Source organism: Vombatus ursinus, unplaced genomic scaffold (genome assembly GCF_900497805.2).
Source record: "Vombatus ursinus unplaced genomic scaffold, bare-nosed wombat genome assembly UNPS02014870.1, whole genome shotgun sequence".
Lineage (NCBI taxonomy): Eukaryota > Metazoa > Chordata > Mammalia > Diprotodontia > Vombatidae > Vombatus > Vombatus ursinus.
The window spans coordinates 2,716,229-2,739,365 of record NW_020954648.1 but is presented as its reverse complement, the minus strand read 5'-3'; the positions used below and the strand labels follow the sequence as shown (position 1 = coordinate 2,739,365).

Here is a 23,137-nt window from a genome sequence, read left to right as displayed (position 1 = left end):
GTCTCTCTTAAGAACTTCAGAATTGATTGTGTGTCATGGGAGACACTGGCACAGGACTGTTCAACATGGCGTGTCCACATTAGAGAAGGTGCTATACTCTATGAGCAAAGCAGAATTGAAATAGCTCAAGAGCAACACAAGATGTGCAAGCTTAGGGAATCCACCCCAAATGTTCACACAGACTATTACTACCCGAACTGTGGTAGAACATTCCAAGCTCGTGTTGGTCTGATCAGCCACAGTTGGACACACTGAAACTTGACTCTAGCATAGGGGTGTCATTAACTCTTTGAGAACGTAGGGCAACAACCGACCAACAGCCAACCAACAGCCAACTTGGGATTCAACAGGCTTAAAGGGGGAGAGAGATCCTTCTAGATGCAGAGAACAGCATCATCATGGTAGCCGTCCATGGAGTAGAACAATTTGAGAATAAGGCTAGAAAAAGAGAACGGCGTTTGAATTGGGAGTGCCTTGAACTTTACTCAGTAGGTAACATTCAACTGCTAAACATTTTTTTTTAGCTAAAGAGTGACACACACAGAACTGTGCCTAAACATTCGTAAGCAGCTACTGTGAAGGATTACTTAGCAGTAGGAAGAGAGTAAAGAACAGATTAACTTTGTAGTAGGCTGTTGTATTAGACAGCTAGATAGAACTTCAGGCCTGCATCAGGAGGACCGGAATTTGAATCTAGGCTCTGATGTTTACTATCTGCGTGACCGTGGGAAAGTCATTGACCACATTAGCTCCCCAGGCAACTCTCTGAGATTATACTTTGCAGAACATTTTTGATCTGCAATGGTGGAAGGAGTTTCTTCCCTGGGACCTTCCTACTCCATTGAAATCACAGGTCAAAAAAAAAAAGTTTTAACTAGAACGAGTTATAACTAGAAGCAGTGAGAAGTATGGAAGAATACCAGGATCATACCTTCTCCTTAATAATCACAGTTATCACTTTCATTAATAGTTAGTATTTCTTACTAATATAAAATAAACAAGTTTTAAACCAGTTTTTCTTAAACTTCTTTTTGCTCATGAAATAATATTCCTTATATTAGGGAATTGTGGATCATTGAACATTTAAACTGGCTACAAAGAAATGTTCCAGAGCAGTCTTCAGACCCATAATGTAGGTATCAGGAGTCCCTCCTTATCGCTTCACCCTCTTTTTTCTGTACTTCCTCAGGATTCACTGCAGAGAAGGGTGCTGTGCACCTCTGTGGGCAAAATCGCTACTGTGACCTTCCTGGCCCTTGGAAAAGGTCAGGGATCTTTTGATACATCCCACAAAATTGGCCGCACACCTTTTAAGTGCGCTAAGAGTAGATTGTGTTGTGTTGAAAAGAACCCTGAACCCACATCAGATATTCTTTGGATCTATTCTCAGCGTCATTATTTATTAGCTTTAAGACCTTGGACAGCTTCTCTGAGTCTCAGTTTCCATAAAAATGAAGGTAATAGTTCCAATAATGAATACCAAAAATGCCTTATTTTCAAGGCTGCCTGTCTATCAAAGTTATTATGAAATTCTAAAGATATGTGCAAAGGGGCTTTACTGGATCTCAGAGCTAGAAGAAGCCTTGGAGGTTCTCTAACCCAGTTTATACCTAAATAGGAATGCATTGTAAATGGTCATCCAGTGATGGGGAATTCAACACTTTTTAAGGCATTTTGTTCCACTTTTGGATAACTCTAATTGTTAAGAAATATTTCTGTATGCAGTATTATGCTGACCTCTGCCTTGCTACAGCTTCCAACCATTCCCTTCAGAGGCTAACCAAAATAACTGGGTAAAATAAAATACAGATTTGAAGACTCTTCTTAGAAAGAGCTAACTTTCTTCAAAGATATGCTAATGTTGACATCAAGAGAGCTATAAAACTAGGTGACATTTGTTCACCTAACTTGTATGTCAGTGTTAAGGAAGATATTAAAGATATTCTGTGTAAAGTCTGAACAACAAAGTGTTTCCTTTTTTTGTGGTTTTTCAAATGTGTTCTTTTTCGCAAATGAAATCCTAAATCCACAATATTTAAAACACTGCAAATTCTTCTTGGTGAGAGAAACCCCATTGCTATGTGAAAGGAACTTTGGATGAAAATTTTCATTCCCCCCCTGAACTACAGATGAAAAATGAACTAAGCCTAGAATTGAGGAAGAAAAGATTAGGCAGATTTGTATTTGAAAAATTTCAAAACACTTTTGAAAATTGTGGCAAGCAGTAAAAATGTCATCTTTTTCTATTAATAAGTATTAAGTATTATTAAATCTCATCATATAACATTTTAATGGTGGATGACATATCCTAATTTAATTGATTTCATTCATTGATCTTAATTATTAACATTTCTGCAAATCTGCTTTCTGTTTTTAGCATTATTTTTGAGTTGTCTGAGTTAAGTTTTGACCAGTTAGGATTGACCCAGAATGAAATAAACATTTGATGTACATCTAGGTCATTATAATATGCATATTCTGAGATTCATGTTGAAGAAATGAAGAAGAGGATTTGACTACATAATGATAACACCAAAAGCCAACTAAATGCTTATATTAATTCTATAGATCTCTATTAATTTTGTCTTTTTGTCATTCACTGAGTCCATATTTTTCATTTTGTAGATAAGGAAACTGAAGTCTACAAAGCAGGAGTACTTAAGCATTTTTGTGGCATAGACCTATTTGGCAGTAATATTTTTCATAATTGAAGAAAATGCTAAATTTTTGTTAGAGGATAGTATAAAACAAAGTTGTAATTTTTTTCCCCATCCAACTTCATGGACCCCTTATATTCTGTTTACAGACCCTTTGAAGATCTATGGACTACATGTGTTTAGAACCCCTGCTCTGTTGCCTTTATAGAAATTCAGTGGATGAAAATCAGACAGAAAGAGAAAAAAGAGTCTTATCCTCAGTGCATCATAAAGACCAATGTGAAGATTCCTTATGATTTGAGTAGTTTAGGAGCCAGAGAACTGAAAATGGAGTTACAACATTTAGCTTAACAGTAATGTGTGGCATGTGTTATTTTTACTTTCAAACTCCCGTTGACTCTAGCAGATGTTTGCAAATTAACAGCCTGCATTCTGTAGAGTTAAGGAGCATGCATATTGGTGCAGGCCTGACCGAGGGCACACAGGAGGAACTTGGATAAAGATATTGTCATTATGAAGAAATGCATGGTACTAGCCTATCACCTACAGGGAGAAATGCTAATGAAATTCTAACATCATGTTTACATCAAATGAGCAGTTTCTATAAGCCTCTCACTAGTGAGTAGGTGGCACATCTATCTGTTGTATCATAAAGTGTTGAGACTCGTCTCAATGATTAATTGCCTTTTTGATTGCTTGACTACTTTTTTTGTCAATTAGAAGCTTCATTTCTATGTTCTTTATGGCTTAGGAAAAAAACCCACAAAACAATGCCAACATTGATAATAAAAGAAAATGACAACAGAATAGATTATTGTCAGCACAGTGTGTGCCTTATGGGGAGAAATTATTATACATATTCACTACCAGATGAAGTCTGTCACTTATCAAGTATTGCAGTGAATGGAGTGAAGCAGTATCAGCCTTTTCAGGGAATTAATATAGGATTTGTTCTGTAATGGAGTACCAGGGGCAGGTGTGATACTAAAACAAACAATGCTATTCTTAAGGGGATAGCTGTTCATAAGTTTGATTTATAAGTTAAAATCTTTTTCTTTTTTTTTTTTTTGGTAGCCCCTGCTCCCTGATGGGATCCTAAATAGCTGCCAGCATTTTTAAGTCATATTGATAAAATATGGTCTCTAAATTATTGCATTCTCTTTAAAACAATATAATGGTTTTATTAAAAGACTTTTAAAAAAATCCTTCAGATAATGAATATTTAAAATATGGCAGGTAATCAGCTTTTAAAAAATCTACCAGATTGGACTTGTAAACAAATGTCATTCATTAGTGCAGAAGGGTGTATTCTTTTCTTGGCACCTGTGGAATTTATGTACATTTCTTTCCCGTTGATGTTGAAATAAGAGCAACTCCCTAGAGATTTCTGTACTTACAGAGAGCTATAGAAAGGAAGGTTGCTCAAGTCAGTGAATTTTGATGGTAAAGGCAATAAAAACCAATGTCACTTTTAACTGTCATGCCAGTCAGAGCAATCGAGAGAATAGTGAAAGAAACAGCTTCAAGCCATCACCTATATTATGCTCCATTCTTAATTTTAAGACCTCATAGTTAGGTCATATGTGCATTTAATTACATATAAGCAGAAAAAAAGTTTAATTGCCCTATAAAATAATATCTGCTTTTAATAAAATACATAAAATGTCATTCAGATTCAAGGATTAATCTACTAAAAAAGTCTATTCCATGTTTTCAAAAGCAGTATATGTAATTACCTTAACAGTGGCAATAAATCTGTGCCAGGCAATGTGGCATGGGGAATAGAGCAATAGGCTGCATCCAGTATTGACAACTCTTATGGGTACATTGGCTTTCCTGTTAAACTATCTGAATTTCTTAGTGGGAAATATTGATTGGATGGTCTGGAGATAACTATTTTTAGCTAGCATTTGGGACATCTAACTTACATATGTTTTTCTGGGGTTAGCTGTTAAAAGCATATCCTGTTAAAATGATCTTAACTGGAGCCAGTTTATTCTTCCATGTCTAAGTTTGGAGGAAGGATTTGCAAATCATAGGATCAGCACTTAATTTGGGGCTCTATTTACCATGTAGGCTGTCAAGAAGTATTACCTTAAGGTAAAATGAGAACACAGAGTACAAAGCTGTGAGCTGATGGCACACAGTACACCAGGTATTAAATAGCATTATCCATCCTGCTTGCTACAGTAAATAGGATTTCACTATTATGATGTGTCAGGGCTTTCAGTGAAATCAAATTTACAAGACACTAAACTGCCATCCTCTCTGCTGAGCGGCTTTATTCTGGGATCTTGCTTTCATATTAATCCTGTTGGTAGGAAATACTTGTACCAATTGTGCATGGAAATTATAATTTAATGATCTCTTCCCTTTCTCTATTCAGGGCTTAAAATGGACCACTGTGCTTTGCAATGATAGCCCCAGGCCTCTGAAAAAGAGATAATATACAGTTCAGCTTTAGAGTCAAGTATTGCCTTTTTGTGAGTGCTTGTAATGATCATAAGTACTAAGATGCCTATAATATGACTTTCGTGTTTTATACTTTCTCTACTCTTAACGTTTCCTTTACCTTTTGAAAGATAATATAAGGAAATAATTAGGTTTTCTTAACTGACGCTTTTTGGGTAATTGCATTCTATTTGCATAGGAGTGTGTAGGTAAGGTAGGATAGAAAGAGTTGTGAAACAGGATATCTTTAGTCTTTAAAGAATTCTACACAATTTGGATAGACTCGATAGTCTATCATATTTGAAAGACAAAGCAAGGGGCAGCTAGGTGGTGCAGTGGATAGAGCACTGGCCCTGAAGTCAGGAGAACCTGAGTTCAAATCCGGCCTCAGACCAAACACTTGACACTTACTATCTGTGTGACCCTGGGCAAGTCACTTAACCCCTACTGCCTTAAAAAAGAAAGAAAGAAAGAAAGAAAGAAAGAAAGAAAGAAAGAAAGAAAGAAAGAAAGAAAGAAAGAAAGAAAGACAAAGTGTTATTTCTTTTCTTGGATTTTTTGTCTCACTGTCAATAAGAATATTACTGCAGGAAATCATTTCCTCTGTTTGCATTTGGTCAAAGTCATTGTTTTCTTTGTAAAAGTCAATAATCCATGCATTCTTTTTAAAAATTGAATAATCATCATTTTGGTTCTTGGCTTCTCAAACATATATTACTTTCTACAGCATTCCATTGAAGTAGGCCAATTATTATGGATGTCCCTATTTTTTATACTCCAAAATACCTGAGACACAGCCTTGTTAATTTTTAAAATAAATTTGTGAATCTTAATTAAAAAAACATTCTTCATTCTCTGCATTGCATTTAAATTTCAACACAACTTTCCTCTGTAAGAGTGTTATCCTATTTCAAGACATTGGCAAGCGTCATATAAAGAGAGAGAATGAGAGATATAGAGAGAGACACATCTTTCATCATTATAGTCATTGTCAAATAATATTAAGATTCTATATCATTATCAGATAGTTGGTGCATTTACCAATTCTAGTTGCCATATAAAACAGATAAAATATGTTTCTGGTTTGACCAGTAGTAGTCTCATTAATAGAATATTCAAGATTTGATGAGAGGAAGTTAGATGCCTGCAGTAAATTAATAAGTAAAGAGGCTGTGATATGACAAAGCCAGGATCCTGTTGTCCCAAAGTTTAGGGAACCCTTTCCATGCTTCTGACAGGGCACTAGATTAACAACTAACTGTTGGAATCTCTTAGGAGATAACTAGTTGCATTTGCAACTCCAACTAGTAAGCCAAATAACAGATGTGTTAACTAACCATTAGCCTAAGTACTGAATGGGATGTGTGAGACAGACAGTCTCATTTCCCCTGCAGCCTTCTATTCACCAGACTGAGGGCAGGAAGAGGAGTTGTTGACAGTTTTAAGTCCCCAGGGGGAGGAGCACTCCTGTGGCTTCATGCCCCTTCCTGTTTAATATTTAAAATAATTATTTAATTTTGTTCAGACCATATTTAGGAGCCACTTCAATTTCTGAAGGGGGGAGGGTAGCATCATCGCAAAGCTGAAACCTCCTAAAAAGTGCCGTTGAAATTGATATATGGTGTTCTTTAGCTCTGGTCATGCTACCTACACAGCAAACTGAGCCTTCCTTGAGATTGAAGACTCAAATCAACAGCTTTTAGCATTCTAGTCAAAGCATCTTATACATTTGTGCCTATTAGTGTCTTCCCTTTATTTGTTAAAAAAAAATTCTATTTAAAAACTACTAAATTTAAGTAAATACGAAATCAGAATGCTTATTGAATTAAACAAAATCTTCATTACTTCCTTGTGCCGACAGGCTGATGAGCCTCTCCATACTTAGCTGGGCTGATTCTCGAACAGCAGATGGACTATGGGATCTATCACTGACGCATACTGACAGCCTTTATAGCTTGATGTAGAGCCTATCAATGGAATTGCCTTTTGAGAAGCTAGGCTTACCTCCATGTCACAGTGAAGCAGCAAAGTAGGACTTTGGGGTAGGAAACAAAATAAAAATAAACCATAACTCTTTTCAGGGCATATCTAGCAAATTAAGTTTAATGTAATAGTAGCTAGGTAGCTTTTTTTTATCCATTAACATGTCATTCAATACCTTACTGAAACCCTACTCTTTTTAGATTTTTTTATTCATATTCTGAATTTTAATTTAGTGTTAAAACTTTCCTAGGGCATCTACTTAATGTAGAATCCCCCCTGTGTGGACATCAGAAAAACAACTTCTAGGTACCTCTTTATTTCTTGATTCTTTTTAATTCAGAAAGTACATTTTCTTAGTCAAAGGGTTGGTGTTTTTTTTTTTTGTTTGTTTGTTTGTTTTGTTTTGTTTTAACTGATGAGGGTCCAGACTGGACTGTATGATCTTAAAGGGCCTGTCCATCTCAAAATCAGTAACACAATTTTCCCCTAGATTTGGAAGGGATCTATTTGGCCATCTAGTTCAGCCTGAATGTAATTGTCCAGGCTCTGCTTGAGCACCTTCAGCAAGAATTTCTGCCTTCATTCCACTTTTTAGATAGGTCTTAATTGTCAGCAAATTCTTCCTTATATCAAGGCTAAATTTGCCTCTGATACTTCTACCCATTGTTCTGAGTTTTGACTTCTTAGGCTAAGCAGAAATCATATAATTCTTTTTCCACATGATAGCCCTTCAAATACTTGATTCTCTAACCCCCACCTCCACCCCTTTTTTTTCTGGTTGACCTCTTCCTCTTAACTCCCCAACCCCCCACCAAATTTCCCATTTTCTTTCAAGAGATTGTCATAGAGGCAGCTAGGTGGCGCAGTGGATAGAGCACCGGCCCTGAAGTCAGGAGGACCTGAGTTCAAATCCGGCCTCAGACCAAACACTTGACACTTACTAGCTGTGTGACCCTGGGCAAGTCACTTAACCCCAATTGCCTAAAAAAAAAAGAGAGAGAGAGAGAGAGATTGTCATATGGCATGATTTTAAGACCTTTCACTTTCCTGGTTGTATTCCCCCTGAAAGAAATAATTTTATCAATGTCTTTCCTAAAGGGTAATTCCTCTATTTTGCACACTCTAATCAGGGTAGAATTTAGTGGAATGGTCACTGTGCAAGGCCTGGCCACTCTGTTGCTCTTAACTGTAGCCTGCGATGGCATTCAGTGTTTTGGCTGCTACGTCACACTTTTGATTCATACTGAGTTTGCAGTTCACCATCTTTTTTAGAGGAGCTGCTGTCTAACTGCACCCCTCCCCTGATCTCACTGTGTACTTGTGCGATTGATTTTTTGAACCAGGTAGAAGGTCATGCATTGATCTCTTTTAAGCTTCTTGAGTGCAGTGGCTGTTATATTTTTGTCTTTGTGTCCTGGCATGTGGTAGGTACTTAGTAAATGTTTATTGATTAATAAATTTTATTAGATTCACTCTCCAGTGTTTTAACTTGTCATGGTATTTGCTTGTAATTCTTATGAATGTAGCATGTATTATTTTGAATTTTTATTTGCATATTTTTGTACAAGATATTGTACTGCCTCCTGTACAGAATGTAATGAGAGCGTGTACTCTTTCTTCTCTCTTATCCAAACTACATCTTTCTCCCAGATCAGACTTATCTTAGTACTCTTTACTTAGTAGATATTCCATAAATGTTCACTGCGATTACTCTCTGATCAGAAGTAGAGAATTTTTCTGCTCTACGTGAGGTCTGGATCTTTTGTTTTCATTTTGAGACAATGCTTCTCCTATTTTTTATTTCTTTTCCTAGAGCCCAATTATAACTTGATCTACATATAGTGACTGTAGCATTAAGTAACCGGCTGTCAGACTAGTTGTACTTATCAACACTTTCAAATGATTTATTTTATAAATGCCTCTTAACATGCCAGTATTCTTAAAAGAATATTTTTGTACCCAATGAAAAAAATTATAGTCATGGTCAAAATGATGCATGAAGATAATAAATCTTGTACCATATGAGATAGATTGACAAGGGAAATTTATACACAGGACAACTTTGGGCTTTAGTTATGAAAGTGGTAGAAATGGAGAAAAGGAGAGAAAATGTGATAAATATTATGGAGAAGGAATTGAATGGACTATATATGGGAAATAAATGTGCGAGAGAAATCACAGATCAACAATGGCACAATGTTACAAGCCAGGCAAACCAAGATAGGTATAATGCTAACAATGATGACAAAGATAGAGCAGATTATGGAATGAAAAAGAAGGTTCTTAAGCCTCTAATGACATTTTTGGGTAACTTACTGTCACCACCACTTAGTAAGAGGATCTTCAAAAATCATATTCCTGAATCCATTGTCATTTCCTTACTGTATTTATGCATTAGTACCCCCTTCCAACCGTGAAGTCCACTCCAGAGTAACATGTTCAGTTAGTCATTTTACTTCAGAGTATAGGAATATCAGGATTCAAATTATAGGCAAATTTGGTACATTACAGGTACCTGACTTTTACATTTACACTTTCTTATTCACCCTTTTTTTAAACTCTTAATTCTAAGGCCAGCAGTTAATATAAGGAAAAACTTCTTAGCCATTAGAGCTGTCTAGAAACGGAGTGGGCTGAATACATAAGTAATGAGCTCCCCATTATTGGGAGATCTTCATCTGAATACTAAATGACTGTAGGTTGCCAGAGCAGGATTTTCACTTGCGTACAATTTGTACCAAATGGCCTCCACAATTCCTTCCAACTTTGATAATCTGTTTCCTTGGCCTCTTTGTTCAGTTGGAAAGCAAGTTCTTTTCATTCTGTGCCCCAAGTCTACTTCTGTTCTAGGAATGGTATAACTCATTGGTCATATACATTTGTCTCCAACTTACCCACTTTCCTGAATTTTGCCTGTAGAATTACTGTGAAGTAGACATACCAGTTTACCTGTGCCCCAGTCAGTTTTCTTTCCCCTCCCCTCCTGTTCCTCCCTCCTTCCCTTCCTCCATTATTTCTTTCCCATCCTTCCTGCTGTCTTCCTTCCTCCTTTCCTTCTTTATCTTGTCTCCCTTTCTTGCCCTGCAGGAAGTTCAGTGACTACTCACAAGTATGATGCATTTCCAACCTGGTCAGCCTACTGACTTTTGCTCTCAGAGGCTCACCTTCTTGGGGTTGCACTTCATGTGGACATTCAGTCCTCTTTAGTTCTACTGCAGTTCAGAACTTCTGAGCTCAAATAGTCCACCAGCCTACCAGGGATTACACGTGTGTGCCACCATGCCTGGCTCCTGGCTCCTTTCTTTCTTCAGCGTTTTGTCATCCATGGCTGTGTCCTCTGCTATTTTTTCTGAACTCTTAATTTCTCCAGTCAGTTCAAGTTACTTAACTTCTCATCACAGTATTACCCTTCAGTTGAATGTCTACTCATTACATAGTCTATTGTTCCTTTTTAGATGAACATGAGCATATCTCCAACCTCATTACAGTTAATTTTTGGTTCACCTAGAATTTCTGTATAGGAGAGAAGATACTGTGTTCTCCTTTAATCAGCTTAAAGTGGCAACAGGCAACGTATGTGATATGGAGAAAAGCAGGAGGAATAATTAACATTAGAAGTTAATAAATTTGTGACACTCATGTTATCTTTCATCAGAGTATTTAAATCTGGCTAGAATCACAATTATTGTGTTTCTGTAGTTATAGAAAAATACCACTTAATAAATTTTGAACTATACTATTCCCTCATGTTGTAGTTTCTTTAAAGTATAGAAACTTGGCAGCCATCCCTAGAATTATTTGTTAAAATTCAGTAGCATGTAATTAAAAGCAAAGAATGCCATTTATCTGTTGAATACATTAAAAATTATATCATATATCATTTGAACTTGACATAGTATTCATTTCCCAAAAGTATTACACCTGAAGAGAAAAAGGTAAGTAGTTTTATTCCAAATAGAGTAGAAAGTTATATACAGTAACTGAATACACAAAAATATCTGTTATATTCCAACTGCTTAAATGGGCAATTATGCAAAAGCTAATTATTGAATGAATGTTCCTTTAGAAATGGCCAAATGAAGCAAGAGAATATCATAAAGTTGGGAGGTATTTGGAGTCTTGCCAGACAAAGTAATAAAATTGCCTTGGACACTTAAAACCTGCGCTGATTTTCCTCTTTTAGAAGTACCTTTGTGCCATCATTTCATTTAGCTGCACTTTCCTCCTTTCTTCTAGCATTTGGAACCAGTATTAATATATCAACATGGATGATATAGGCATAGAGGTGATAGTTTCATAAAAGCATTGACATAAAGGTTGAAGTAGTCTTTTTAGTAATCATCTGTTCCAATTCCTTCTTTATACAGAGGAGGAAACTCTTTTCTTTAGTGTAAGTTTTAGAATTCTTATAATAGTAGCTACCAATACACTATTGACTCATAAAATTGGGTCCAGGCAAGTGATTACAAATTCAATTGTTAATATTACTAAAGGTAGGATTTACTGGGATGGCCATTCTCAGTTTTGTGAAGATAATTTCAGTGCCACGGGTGCCTCCAGCACCTCTTTGACTCTCCTAGATTTTCATTTGATAAAAACCAGTACTAGCATTGTCTCAGCCCAGCTAGTGTCATTCCAGGAAAAGAATTGTCATTCTGATCTAGGAGCGTAGGCTTAGTATTGGAAGGAGACTTAGAAATCAAATAGTTTGGTCGTCTTTGATTTAACAGAATAATAAACTGAAGCCAAGCAAGTTTAATTCCCAATTATATTTCAGCTCCAGCTGAGTAATACTTGTATTCTGAGATGAAAACTAGACTAAAAGCTTTCTATTTGATCTAATGGGACTTTTGTCCATTTGAATAGCCCATTTTTGTTTATTATGGACCTCAGAAAAATGTGATAAATTTTCTAGAAAACTTTTTGCCAACTTTGGTAGCATTGATCTATTCTGTAAAGTTAGAGATTTTGACATAACACAATTATAATTACTAATAGCTCACTCTGGGCTTCATAGTTTATGAGGTGCTGTCCTCACAATAATTCTATCAGGTAGATAATGTTTTGTTATCCTTCAAATTTTGCATATGAAATTGCATTCCACCGAAGTCCTTTATTGATCCCTCATCCTGTTGTGGATGTGACCCTTGGTTCCTCAAGGCTCTCCCAGAGGAACATGAATCCCAGCTGTTTATATCAAACTAAGAAGGCTCGGATTCTGACACAGCAGTGGGTTCAAGTCCCATTTCTACCAAAATATCATAGTTTATAAATAAGGAAACTGACTGAAACTAATAGAGTTTAATGAATATGTCTGTATTCATGCAGCCTAGTAAATGGCAGAGCTCGCACTTGAAAACAGATTTTTATGACTTTTCAAGTATAGGACTTTTAATGTTACACTTCAGATAAATCCTTAATAAATCTTTTGGTGAAATGACCCTGCCCAGCTATTGGAGTGGTGAGAATATCTTGGTACTTTGCTTTCCCCGTTAATTTTTTTTTTAGTAAAATGATAATTAAAACATGTAGCTTATAGGAGATAATCTATTGAAGAGAAGGAAAGAAAGAAAAATATACTTCAGATACCAGGACTGAAGAACTTCAGATAAGGATGAAAAAGGTCCTGAAGCCTAGAACTGGAGAGAAAGAGACAGCGATAGCTTTGTGGTTCAGATGGAAAAGGGCCCTTTCTAGCTAGGAGAGTGGAAGACAAGATTAGGTTAGGAATCACCTAGTCTGTTGAGGATGTGGTATCCAAAGATAGTTTACTTAGAGTAGGAGGAAAGCCTGCAGCTAAACCACAGGTTCCAATGCTGTATAATTGAAGTTTAGGGAACAATATTGCAGAGGGCTGAGAACCTGGTTCAGTTGACTAGAACTGACTTACTATCACGGCCCAGACGGAAAAGAACAAAAAGAATGAGCAAAGTGATCAGATAGGTAGCTCAGTAGGTAGAGCACTAGACCCAAAGTCCGGAAAAACTAAGTTCAAACCCAGCTTCAAGACACTTACTAGCTATATGACCCTGGGCAAGTCACTTAACTTTTCTTATCCTCAGTTTTATCAATTGTAAAATGAGGATAATAATAATACCTGCCTCCCAGGCTTGTCATGAGGATCAAACAAATTAATATTCATAATATTTTATAATTTATAATACAGCATACAGCACTATGTGATTAATAGCTGTTATTAAGCAAATAAGAGCCATTCTTCCCCACACACACACACTTAATAGTATTTTATTTTTTCCAATTACATGTAAAGATAGTTTTCAATACTCAATTTTATACGATTTTGAATTCCAAATTTTTTTCTCCATCTCTCCTTCTTCTCTCCCCTCCCCAAGATGGTAAACAATCTGATATAGGCTATACATGTACAATCATGTTAAACATATTTCCACATTAGTCATGTTGTGAAAGAAAAATCAGAACAAAAGAGAAAAAACCTGAGAAAGAAAAAACAAAAAAAAGTATGCTTCAATCTGCATTCAGACTCCACAGTTCTTTCTCTGGATATGGATGGCATTTTCTATCATGAATCTTTTGGAATTGTCTTAAATCGTTGCATTGCTCAGAAGAGCTAAAGTCTATCAAAACTTGTCATTGCACAGTGTGGCTGTTACAATGTTCTCCTGGTTCTGTTCACTTTACTCAGCAGCAGTTCATGTAAGTCTTTCCAGGTTTTTCTGAAATCCGTCTGCTCATCATTTATTATAGCACAATAGTGTTCTTTGCATTCATATATCACAACTTGTTCAGCCATTCTCCAATTGATGCGCATCCCCTCAATTTCCAATTCTTTGCTACCACAAAAAGAGCAGGAGCCATTCTTGAATTGATAACTGGTCAAAGGATATGAACAAAGAGTTTCTCAGCTTTTTAGATAATTTTTTATTGATATTTTCTGTTTCTTACATCACCATAAATATCCCAAGTGTCCTTCCTCCTCTTCTTCCAGAGGGCCATCCAAATTGACAAATAGGTGTTTTTTAGGGAAGATTAAAAAAGCAGTACAATTGACCAACATATTGAAAAAAGTGCAAAAACATGTGCAGTGTGTAATACCTGTGGACCTTCCACCTTCACAAAGGAATAGATTGGGAATGTCTTCTCAAATTTCATCATCCGAGGCCTACTTGATCTTTCTTTTTGTTACATTTTGTTACATTTTGTTCCATTTAGTATATGTATGTGTGTTTTTTTTAAGGAGTACTTTGTAATTGAATCTATGAAAATCTTTTTTGTATTTTGGGAGATTGATCCCTAGATATTTTATGCATTTTGTAGTTATTTAGTATGGGATTTCACTTTCTATTATTGCTTCTTGTATTTTGTTGTTATTATTATATGGAAATGCTATTGGTTTTTGAGGATTTATTTTGTAAATTATAATTTTGCTATAGCTTTGAATATTCTCAATTAGTATCTTTGCTGATTTCCTAGGGTTTTCTAAGTAAACTATCATATCATCAGCCAATAGGGATCAGTATATGTCATTACCTATTTTTATTCCTCTAATTTCTTTCTTGTCTTACTGCTGTTGCTAGCATTTTCAGAGCTGTATCAAATAACAGTGAGAAGAGTTGGATATCCTTGTTTTACTCCTGTTTTCATTAGAATAGATTCTAGTGCATCCCTATTCCATATAATGCTTGCTTGTAATTTTAGGTAAATGCTTTTTACAATGATTTTAAAAAGATCCCTATATGCCTATACTTTGTAGGGTTTTTTTTTGTTTTTTGTTTTTTTTAGCATAAAAGAGTTCTGTATTTTGTCAGAACCTTCTTCTGCATTTATTGAGATGATCATGTGATGTTGGATGTTTTGATTTTTAATATGATTATATTTTTGTTATTTAAGATCTCTATCTCATAGTCAGAGTTTGAGTATTTTGTATTTGTGAAAGCATTCCTCAGTTGGTTTTGTTTTGTTAGCATATAACTATGCCTAATATATTTTTAATTCTTTATATATCTTCTTATTTTGCTATGATTTCACTTTGTTAATTTGATAGTTTTTAATTTTATTTTCAAAGAATCAGCTTTTAGTTTAAATTTTATTTATTTCATGTCTAATTTTTGATATCTCCTCTTTTGTGATTTTTAAAAGGTTTGTTTATTTGTTGGTTTTCTAATTTCTAAAATGAATATTCATCTAATTCAGATACTATTTCTTTTATAAATTTGTTTTGAAAGTATTTGGAGTGTTTAAGTTGATTACTGATATTAGTTTGTAGTCTGGTTCCTTTCAACATACTCTAGTTTCCTTGCTTATTCCTTTTTTAATTTTTGAATGTTTATTTTTGCTCTGTCAAATAGCAGGATTGCAACTCATGCTTTTTTATTTATTTGATACATGGTAAATTTTTTCCATTCCTTTTTTAATTTTGTGTATAATTTTGTTTTTTTAAATATTTCTTGTATACAACAGATTGTGAGATTTTCCTTTTTTACGCAATTTATCACTCTTCTGTTTTATTGGATTATTTAATCCATTTACATTTAAAGTTATAAGATTGTGGTTTATATTTTCCTTTCTCTGTCTCTAATATTATTTTTTTCAGTCATGATATTTTCCCTCTTCTGCTGTAAACACAGTATTATATTGCTTCAGTTATGTTTAATCTTTTTTTTTTTTTTGAGATGGTCTTGTTCTCACTGGCTCTGTTCCCCTTACCTCTAATCCTTTCCTCTTGTTTGTTATCCCTTTCCCTTTGGAGTTTTGTTTATTGGTTTCTTTTTGACTCTTGCTTTTATCTCTTCAATGTTGCCTGCCTTTCCTCTCAGTCAAGTAGATTTACCCTTCCTTACCTCTCTTTCCATTAGTTTTTTTTTTATTAGTTTGTTGGGTTTTTTTTCCCCTGCCTCCCCCTCTTCCTTTGCCTTCCTCCCTTCTCCACCCTATTCATTACATTTTTTAGTTTCCTTTTTTTGCATTCCTTTCCAATAAAGATTTCTCGCACTCTCTTCATCATCTGTTCTCTCTTTATATTTACTGTAGACAGCTAGATTGTAGCTTTAAGGCCACAAGTGGCCCTTTAGGTCCTGAAGTGTGGCCGTTTGAATGAATCGAAACTTCATAAAACAAATTTATTCTGCTCTATTCTCTGGTTCATTCTCTTTTATCTATGTTCTTCCTGCAGTCAAAGCTTCCAAGGTATCCATTCTAGGCTTTCCTCTCTGAGCAGTTTCTGCCACTGCTTTGTACAACTTGTCTCAATGAGTTCCCCTTTTCTATAGTGGCTCACTCCCAGAACAATACCAAGCATTGCTGTTGTCTGAGAGGACACTTCCCCATGATAGGACCCCTCTTCTACTACTTCCCTGATTATGCACCCCACCACTGATCTGTGCCTCTCCTTATTTACCCTTTTTTCACATTTTCCTCAAAATCTCCTTCGGTCCATGCTCTCCCACTCTCACAGGTACCAGTTATCCCAAGGGGTTTCAATCCCAACCTCTTGAAGTAGGCCAAGTAGACTTTTTGAGTACCAAATCTCTTGGGTCACACCCATTGTAAGGTTCCTTCACAGACCATCTCTTTTCACCAAAAGGAGCATTCATCACTGGACCCCCTTCTCATCACCAAAATAAATACTTATTCCTTTCTTCTCTTCTTCATTCCTTCTTGACTCCTTACCAACTCTCCTATGTGCTCTTCTTTATCATAGACCACAAAAGGTCACTTTCCGCTCATTGCTAGCCCTTGATTTGACCATGTCATATTACATGTCCCTTTTCCCTGTTGTCCCCATTCCTTTTCATATACACTCTCATGTTGTAATGTAGTTCCCCCCCAAAAAACATTGATTCATCTGTAGGCAAGATGTTGCCAAGTTCCACCTATAATGCGCACCACCCCCTCTCCACTTCTTTGCTGTTACCTCTACCAGATTTCTACCTTTACCTGTCTCTGTATGTATATTTACAAAGACATGTCTTATTGGTCTCTCTCCTCTCACTCCATTGCTGCTGTTATCTTTGCCTGATGCATTATTTCACTTCTTTTGCATTTCTGTTATTGGGGTGTTCAAGAAGCAAATAATATCAATCCTGGTTTTCTTTATAAAAAACTTTTTTTCAGACACCTGTTCATTATTGAACATCCATTTTTTTTTAATGTATGGTTAAGCTCACATTTTCAGAATAAGTCACCCTGTGCTGCATCCTGAGCTCCATTGCTTTTTGGGACACATTATCCCATTCCTTCCTACTTTTTCTAGTGAGTGCAGAATAGTCTTGCATTATTCAGTTTCATTTCCTTTGTATTGAAGGTCTTTCTTCTGATCATTTGTAGAACTTGTTATTTCTGAACCAAGTTGTTAAATTTAACTACTATGTGTCTTGGAGTTTGCAGCCTTGGGTTTTTTGTTTGTTTGTTTTCCTGGAGGCAATCTGTTAATTCTTCAATTGATATTTCGTTTTCTACGTTCAGAAGTTCTGGGCAGTTCTGTTATTTCCTTCATGTTAGGTTAAGGTCTTTTTGTCTTGTCATATTCTTCTGGGAGGTATATGAATCTTAGTGAGCACATTTTCTTTTAATGTTTTTGTTTTTTGCTTCTCTTCTTCTAGACTGTTATTCACTTCTGTGCATTTGCATTCCCAATCTGTTCTCTTTTTTATTGAGGCTTGCCAGTACAGACTCCACTTTTTCTATTGTGCCCATTATTTTTGCCCTGTAGGCCATAAATTCTGCGCTCATAATTCTAATTTCTCTTTTGAATCACCTAAGAACTGCATGTTTTGATTCCACGTTCTCCACAAATTCCACAGTGTATTCTGTCTCATAGAGTATTGGATTGTTTTGCAGTATTTAATAATAGATGCTATAACCTCTTTACTAGATCTAGAGGCTGTATTTCCTCTTCTCACTGTTTTTGATATGAGTTATCTGCTTATGTTTAGGGTCTTTGAGTTTTCTTCTTCCTGAAGTCTATGGTAATTTTAGGAGTTTTTGCTCCCTTATTTTCCCCTGTGACACATTTTCTGACTTTGTCCCCTCTAATAGTATTTTCCTTGGGGATCTGGATCTCAAAGCATCTTAGCCTCTTCCCATGCTGCACAATTCACAGTTCACCGCTTAGGTTTGCCCTAGGTGACTTTTAGGTGATGAGAAGTGACCTTTGCTGCATACTCTCCTCTGTCCCTCAGGCTTAATAAAGTACTACACCTGCCTCCCCCGTTGTGCATCCTCTGTTTCCTACTTCTTTGGTATAGCACCAACAATTCTGAACTTTGCAGCACTCATGCTACAAAGTTTTGTGCAAAAGCCCCATGCTTTTGCTTCTGATAGGCAGTATCCACTTCTTTTTCTTTCTTTCTTTCTTTTTTTTTTTGGCTAGGCAGTGGAGTTAAGTGACTTGTCTAGGGTCACACAGCTAGTGAGTGTTATGTGTCTGAGGCTGATTTGAACTCAGGTGCTCCTGACTCCAAGGCCCATACTCTATCCACTGCACCACCTAGCTGCCTCACCACTTCTTTTTCTGTCATGGCCAGGGTAAATTTCCACTGACTAGAACTGGGGTGGGAGGGGGTCTCTGTGATACTGAAAAAAGGCTGTGTATGTGGGGAGGGGGGTGGGACAAGAAGTGTTAAATGTGGATTTTGTTGCAAGTCTGGGACATGGCCTTGAGTCTGCTGGTGCGGCGTCACTGCTAGCAGAGTAGAAAGTGTTAGAGGGGTGTTGAGTGAGGTTTTAGCACCATTTCATGGGTTTGAGGGTTGTTCATTTTTTAACCTTCTTTTGGTTTCTAGTTATCCTAGATCATGGAAAGAGCTGATATGGCTTTATTTGTGGTACTTAATTTCAGTTTTGGAGAGGTTTGAGAGATTATGTGAATTAGAGAAAATGTCTAGTTCTCCATCTTATTGCTTACATAATTTTAAAAGTTATCAAACATTTACTTTTCATTCCTCCTACCTTCCTCACCCTGCTTTAAAAGCAAAGCAAAACAAAACAAAACACCCTTGTAATAAATAAGCATAGCCAAGTGAAGCAAATCCCCATATTGACCATGTCCGAAAACATTGACTTCTTTCTGCATATTAGTTCATAACTTCTCTTCATCATTTTTCCTGGGAATCATGGCTAATCATATTCACAGGTGGATTTAGTAGAATCAGGAGTACATTTTATACAATATCAACAACATTGTAAAGAAAAGAACTCTGAAAAACTTAAGAGTTCTGGTCATTTCAATGACTGTTATTCAAGAGGACTGATGATTAGTTTAGATATCTACCTTCAGACAGTGAGGTAATGGACTCGAGATACACAGTAAGACAAATGTTTTTGTACATGACCAATGCAGAAATTTGCTTTGCTTGATTTCACTGTGTGTCTTGTTAACAAAGGTTAGACTTTAATGTTTAGTCAGCAGTGGAATATAAGGCAGTTAACTGAGGCACAGAGATGTTCAATAGCTTACATAATGTCTGGCTATTAAGTTTCAAAGGTAAGATTTGAACTTGATTCTTCCTGACTCCTTGGCTAGCACTGCATCTACCATGCTAGGCTGTCTCATAGTTATCTTTAAATCATCCAACAGATTCGTATAATATTGTCAGCAGTCATGTGAAAGGTTAGGTGTGATTAAAACTCCTTCAGAATACCTGGGGCTTAGGGAACTTAGGAAGGACTGATGGAATTGTCATTACCTGAAGGGAGTACTAGTGACTCAAGACCAGGTCTTGGCATTGGTTTAAACCAGAGGTGTCAAACATGCCAACCCACTTGCCACCCACATCACTCCTAAGTACTACCCGAAACAGATTAAAATATAATTGGGAAATATTTAACAAAATAAATAAAAATTCATTACAACATAGTGTCAATTTGTGGTTTTCTAAGTCAGTGTGCCAGTTTGAGTTTGACACTACTGATTTAAACACACACACACGCACACACAAATTATAAAATGCAGGCCTCAGGACACAAGTATCTTAATAGATATTATCCATCAAGTTTGAATTGAGGGATCCAGGGAGAGAAACCTAAGAGCATATGAGAGAAGAGTCCAAGACGGTTTTGCCTAGATAGGTAGCATTCCATAAAGTGGGTATTGTGTTCCAAAAAAGGTTTCAAGAAAGGGTATTCTAAGAATAATCGTAAAGAGTTTATTATCCTTTCCTAGAAATTGCTTACATAGTAAAGTGGCTAGGGGTATTTCAAACTGAAAAGGGGTATAAGCAGTTTTAAAGAATGGGAATAAAGGCTTATAACATGTCTCAGAGATACCAAGCCCTATGATCCAAGTCCTAGGGAAAACTGCAGTACTCAGAGCAGGCTGGGACAAGGTAATAATCTTTCTTTCTTTCTTTCTTTCTTTCTTTCTTTCTTTCTTTCTTTCTTTTTCTCTCTCTCTCTCTCTCTCTTTCTTTCTTTCTTTCTTTTCTTTCTTTCTCTCTCTGTCTTTCCCTCCCTCCCTCCCTCTCTCCCTCACTTCCTTCCTTCCTTCCTTCCTTCTAAAAGACAAGCATTTGACATTTGGGATAGTTTCATGTAGTTTTTATAGCAATAATCTGAAGAACTTACAGGAGTAAAGTCATTAAAGTACTAGTTTTTACAAAACTTTGTGTTCTCAGCACCATTGGCTATCTCATAAAAATTACTCCCAATTATTACCTTTCTTAATAATGCTTCTTTGTTGATTAGATTCCTTGTATAACATGCTGAGAGTAGAGATTTTTCTTACAATTAAAGTGACTAAAACCACTGTCCCAGTGACAAAAAAAATTAAATGAGCTAAAGCCTTTTGAGAATATAGGCTTTTTATGTTTGAACCTCTGACATCTTCTTGATGTGGTTTTAATTTGTCTTTGATATTGCTACAACTACCTCTTTGCCTTGTCTTGCCATGCTTAAAAACCTGATTTTAGTTGGGCTCATTAAGCTATTCTGCTTCTTATATGTACACATATTTTTAAAATTGTTTTTGTAATCAGTAATACTGTTAAAGATAACTGACCAGAATATCTGTTGCTTTACCCTAAGCAGTGGAGTGAATGAACTATATGTGTCTTAAGCAAAATTTCTGCAGTTGTAGATGAATATTCTTTTTATATATAGACTGTAATCCAAGATAAAAGAGTGATTGATGCTTTGATATATTATTTGTAATATGGCATACTATATTTTTCTTCATTAACTTTTCAGTGTGTGTAGTGTGTTAAAGATCCACTTTCAATAACATCTTGAATATATTGATTTTTTTAAAAAATCATATATAATTCCCATACTTTTCATATTATCTGTTTTCCAGTTCTATATATTAACCAAAGAAGTATTTTTTCATTGTGAAAATTACTTTATTTACTGTTTATTCAAGGAGCAAAACATGACACTTGTTGGGTAATCCCATTATACATTTATGTTTTTTAAAAAATTAAAACAGTATAACAAAATATTTTATGAGCATAGTATACAATTTAAAGAGCTGAAATATCAGCTCTAAGTTATAATGTCATTCCCTCCAGTAAGTTGACTTGTCTCTGAAAAACTTGAGGATAAATATGTGTGGTGATTGTTATAGATGATTAAAAAAATTAAATTAAAAATATATACACATAATGTATATGTATTAAAAATTATTGTAGCTACACTCCTTCAATTATATCTGTTATTTTTCCTTTTAATTATTTACAGCTTGATTTACATATTACTCAGGCTTTGGTCTTGCCAGAGTCAAATAAGATGGAAAATATATGTTTTTGGTCAGGAATTTGATTATAACCGGTTTGACCAGGCTGAGTTGTTTGTTAGGTTTTCTCTGGCCTTTAAAGCTTCTCCTTTCCAACTTCCTGATTCCCATCTTGACTTGGAATGGTTCTAAGGGATTTGCTTTGGTTATTATACATTTAATTTAATTTTCATATTATCCCATAATATTTCAGAACCCCTTTTTGGTAGTTTTATTTTTTTTTTTGCCCCTTTTTATTTTCCTCTTTATATCCTTCCTTTCCAAATCATCAGCTATTGAACAGAATCTGACTTTATATAAGACTTAACTTTCTCTCTTGACCCAGTTCTATTTACCACTCTTCTCTATACTTAATTCATTTGGTGCCCTTAGATACTTTGTACTTTCCTGTTATGTTTCTTTTTCACACTTATTTTTTAAGCACACATGATCTTCTTGAGTCAGGAGAAACTTCTTGGTTTACTCCCTTTGTTCTCCCCACGTCTGTTCTATGTCAGTACTGAAAGTCTTGAAGCTCTCTGTAAGCCTTCAGAAGGCTTCAGAAGTTATAACCTGTTATAGCTAAAGGTACTGCCAATTGGTATTAAAAACCCAGTAAGGAAAAATTATCAACCAACCTTTATGTGGGACTTGAATTCACAAAATGTTTTACTCACAATACTCTTTAAAAATAGAGACTGTTGGAAGCATTTGTAGATGCAGATCCATCCTTCCCCCCCCCCCCCCCCCGCCATACCTACCCCAATCCCTCAATACAAATCCACACCACTGACACTGCCCAGCTAGGTTTTAGTCAGTTCCTTAGAAGTTAGAGCTGGATTAGAAGCTGGACTTGGTATTGGAAGTTTATGTGAATTTGTTTTGAGTGTGTGGCTGGGAATTTGCCTCTACATTCCAAAATAAAATATGTTATCTGGGGTTTGTCATTTGTTTTTTCTGTTTCTGGGTTTACTTGTGATGTTACTGCAGGTGAAAATTTAGAGTGATAACTTATAACTATGCCACAGAAGTCACTAAACTGTCTATAGTCTTTGACTCAGCAATACAACTACTAGGTTTATCCCCTCAAAAAGTCCAACAAAGCTAAGAAGAACTCATATATACAAAATTATAGAATTTTCTTGTTATAGCAAATACCTGGAAACCGACCCTCTCATTGGGTGAACAAATTATTATTTATGTATGGAGTAAAATATTATTGCACTCCATCCATCATCACAAATGATGAAAGGGATAGTTTCAAAGAAGCCTGGAAAGATTTGTATGAACTGGTACAGAGTGAAATGATAACTAGAAGAATAATTTATACAATAACAGCAGAGTGGCAGCTTTGTGGATT

General features: G+C 35.7%; 1 protein-coding gene across 1 annotated transcript in view; it reads left to right on the top strand.

Moving 5' to 3' along the window:
* Window positions 1–23,137, top strand: part of CHCHD3 (coiled-coil-helix-coiled-coil-helix domain containing 3) — a 349,060-nt gene that overhangs the window by 223,800 nt on the left and 102,123 nt on the right. The gene's annotated exons all lie outside the window — the stretch shown is intronic.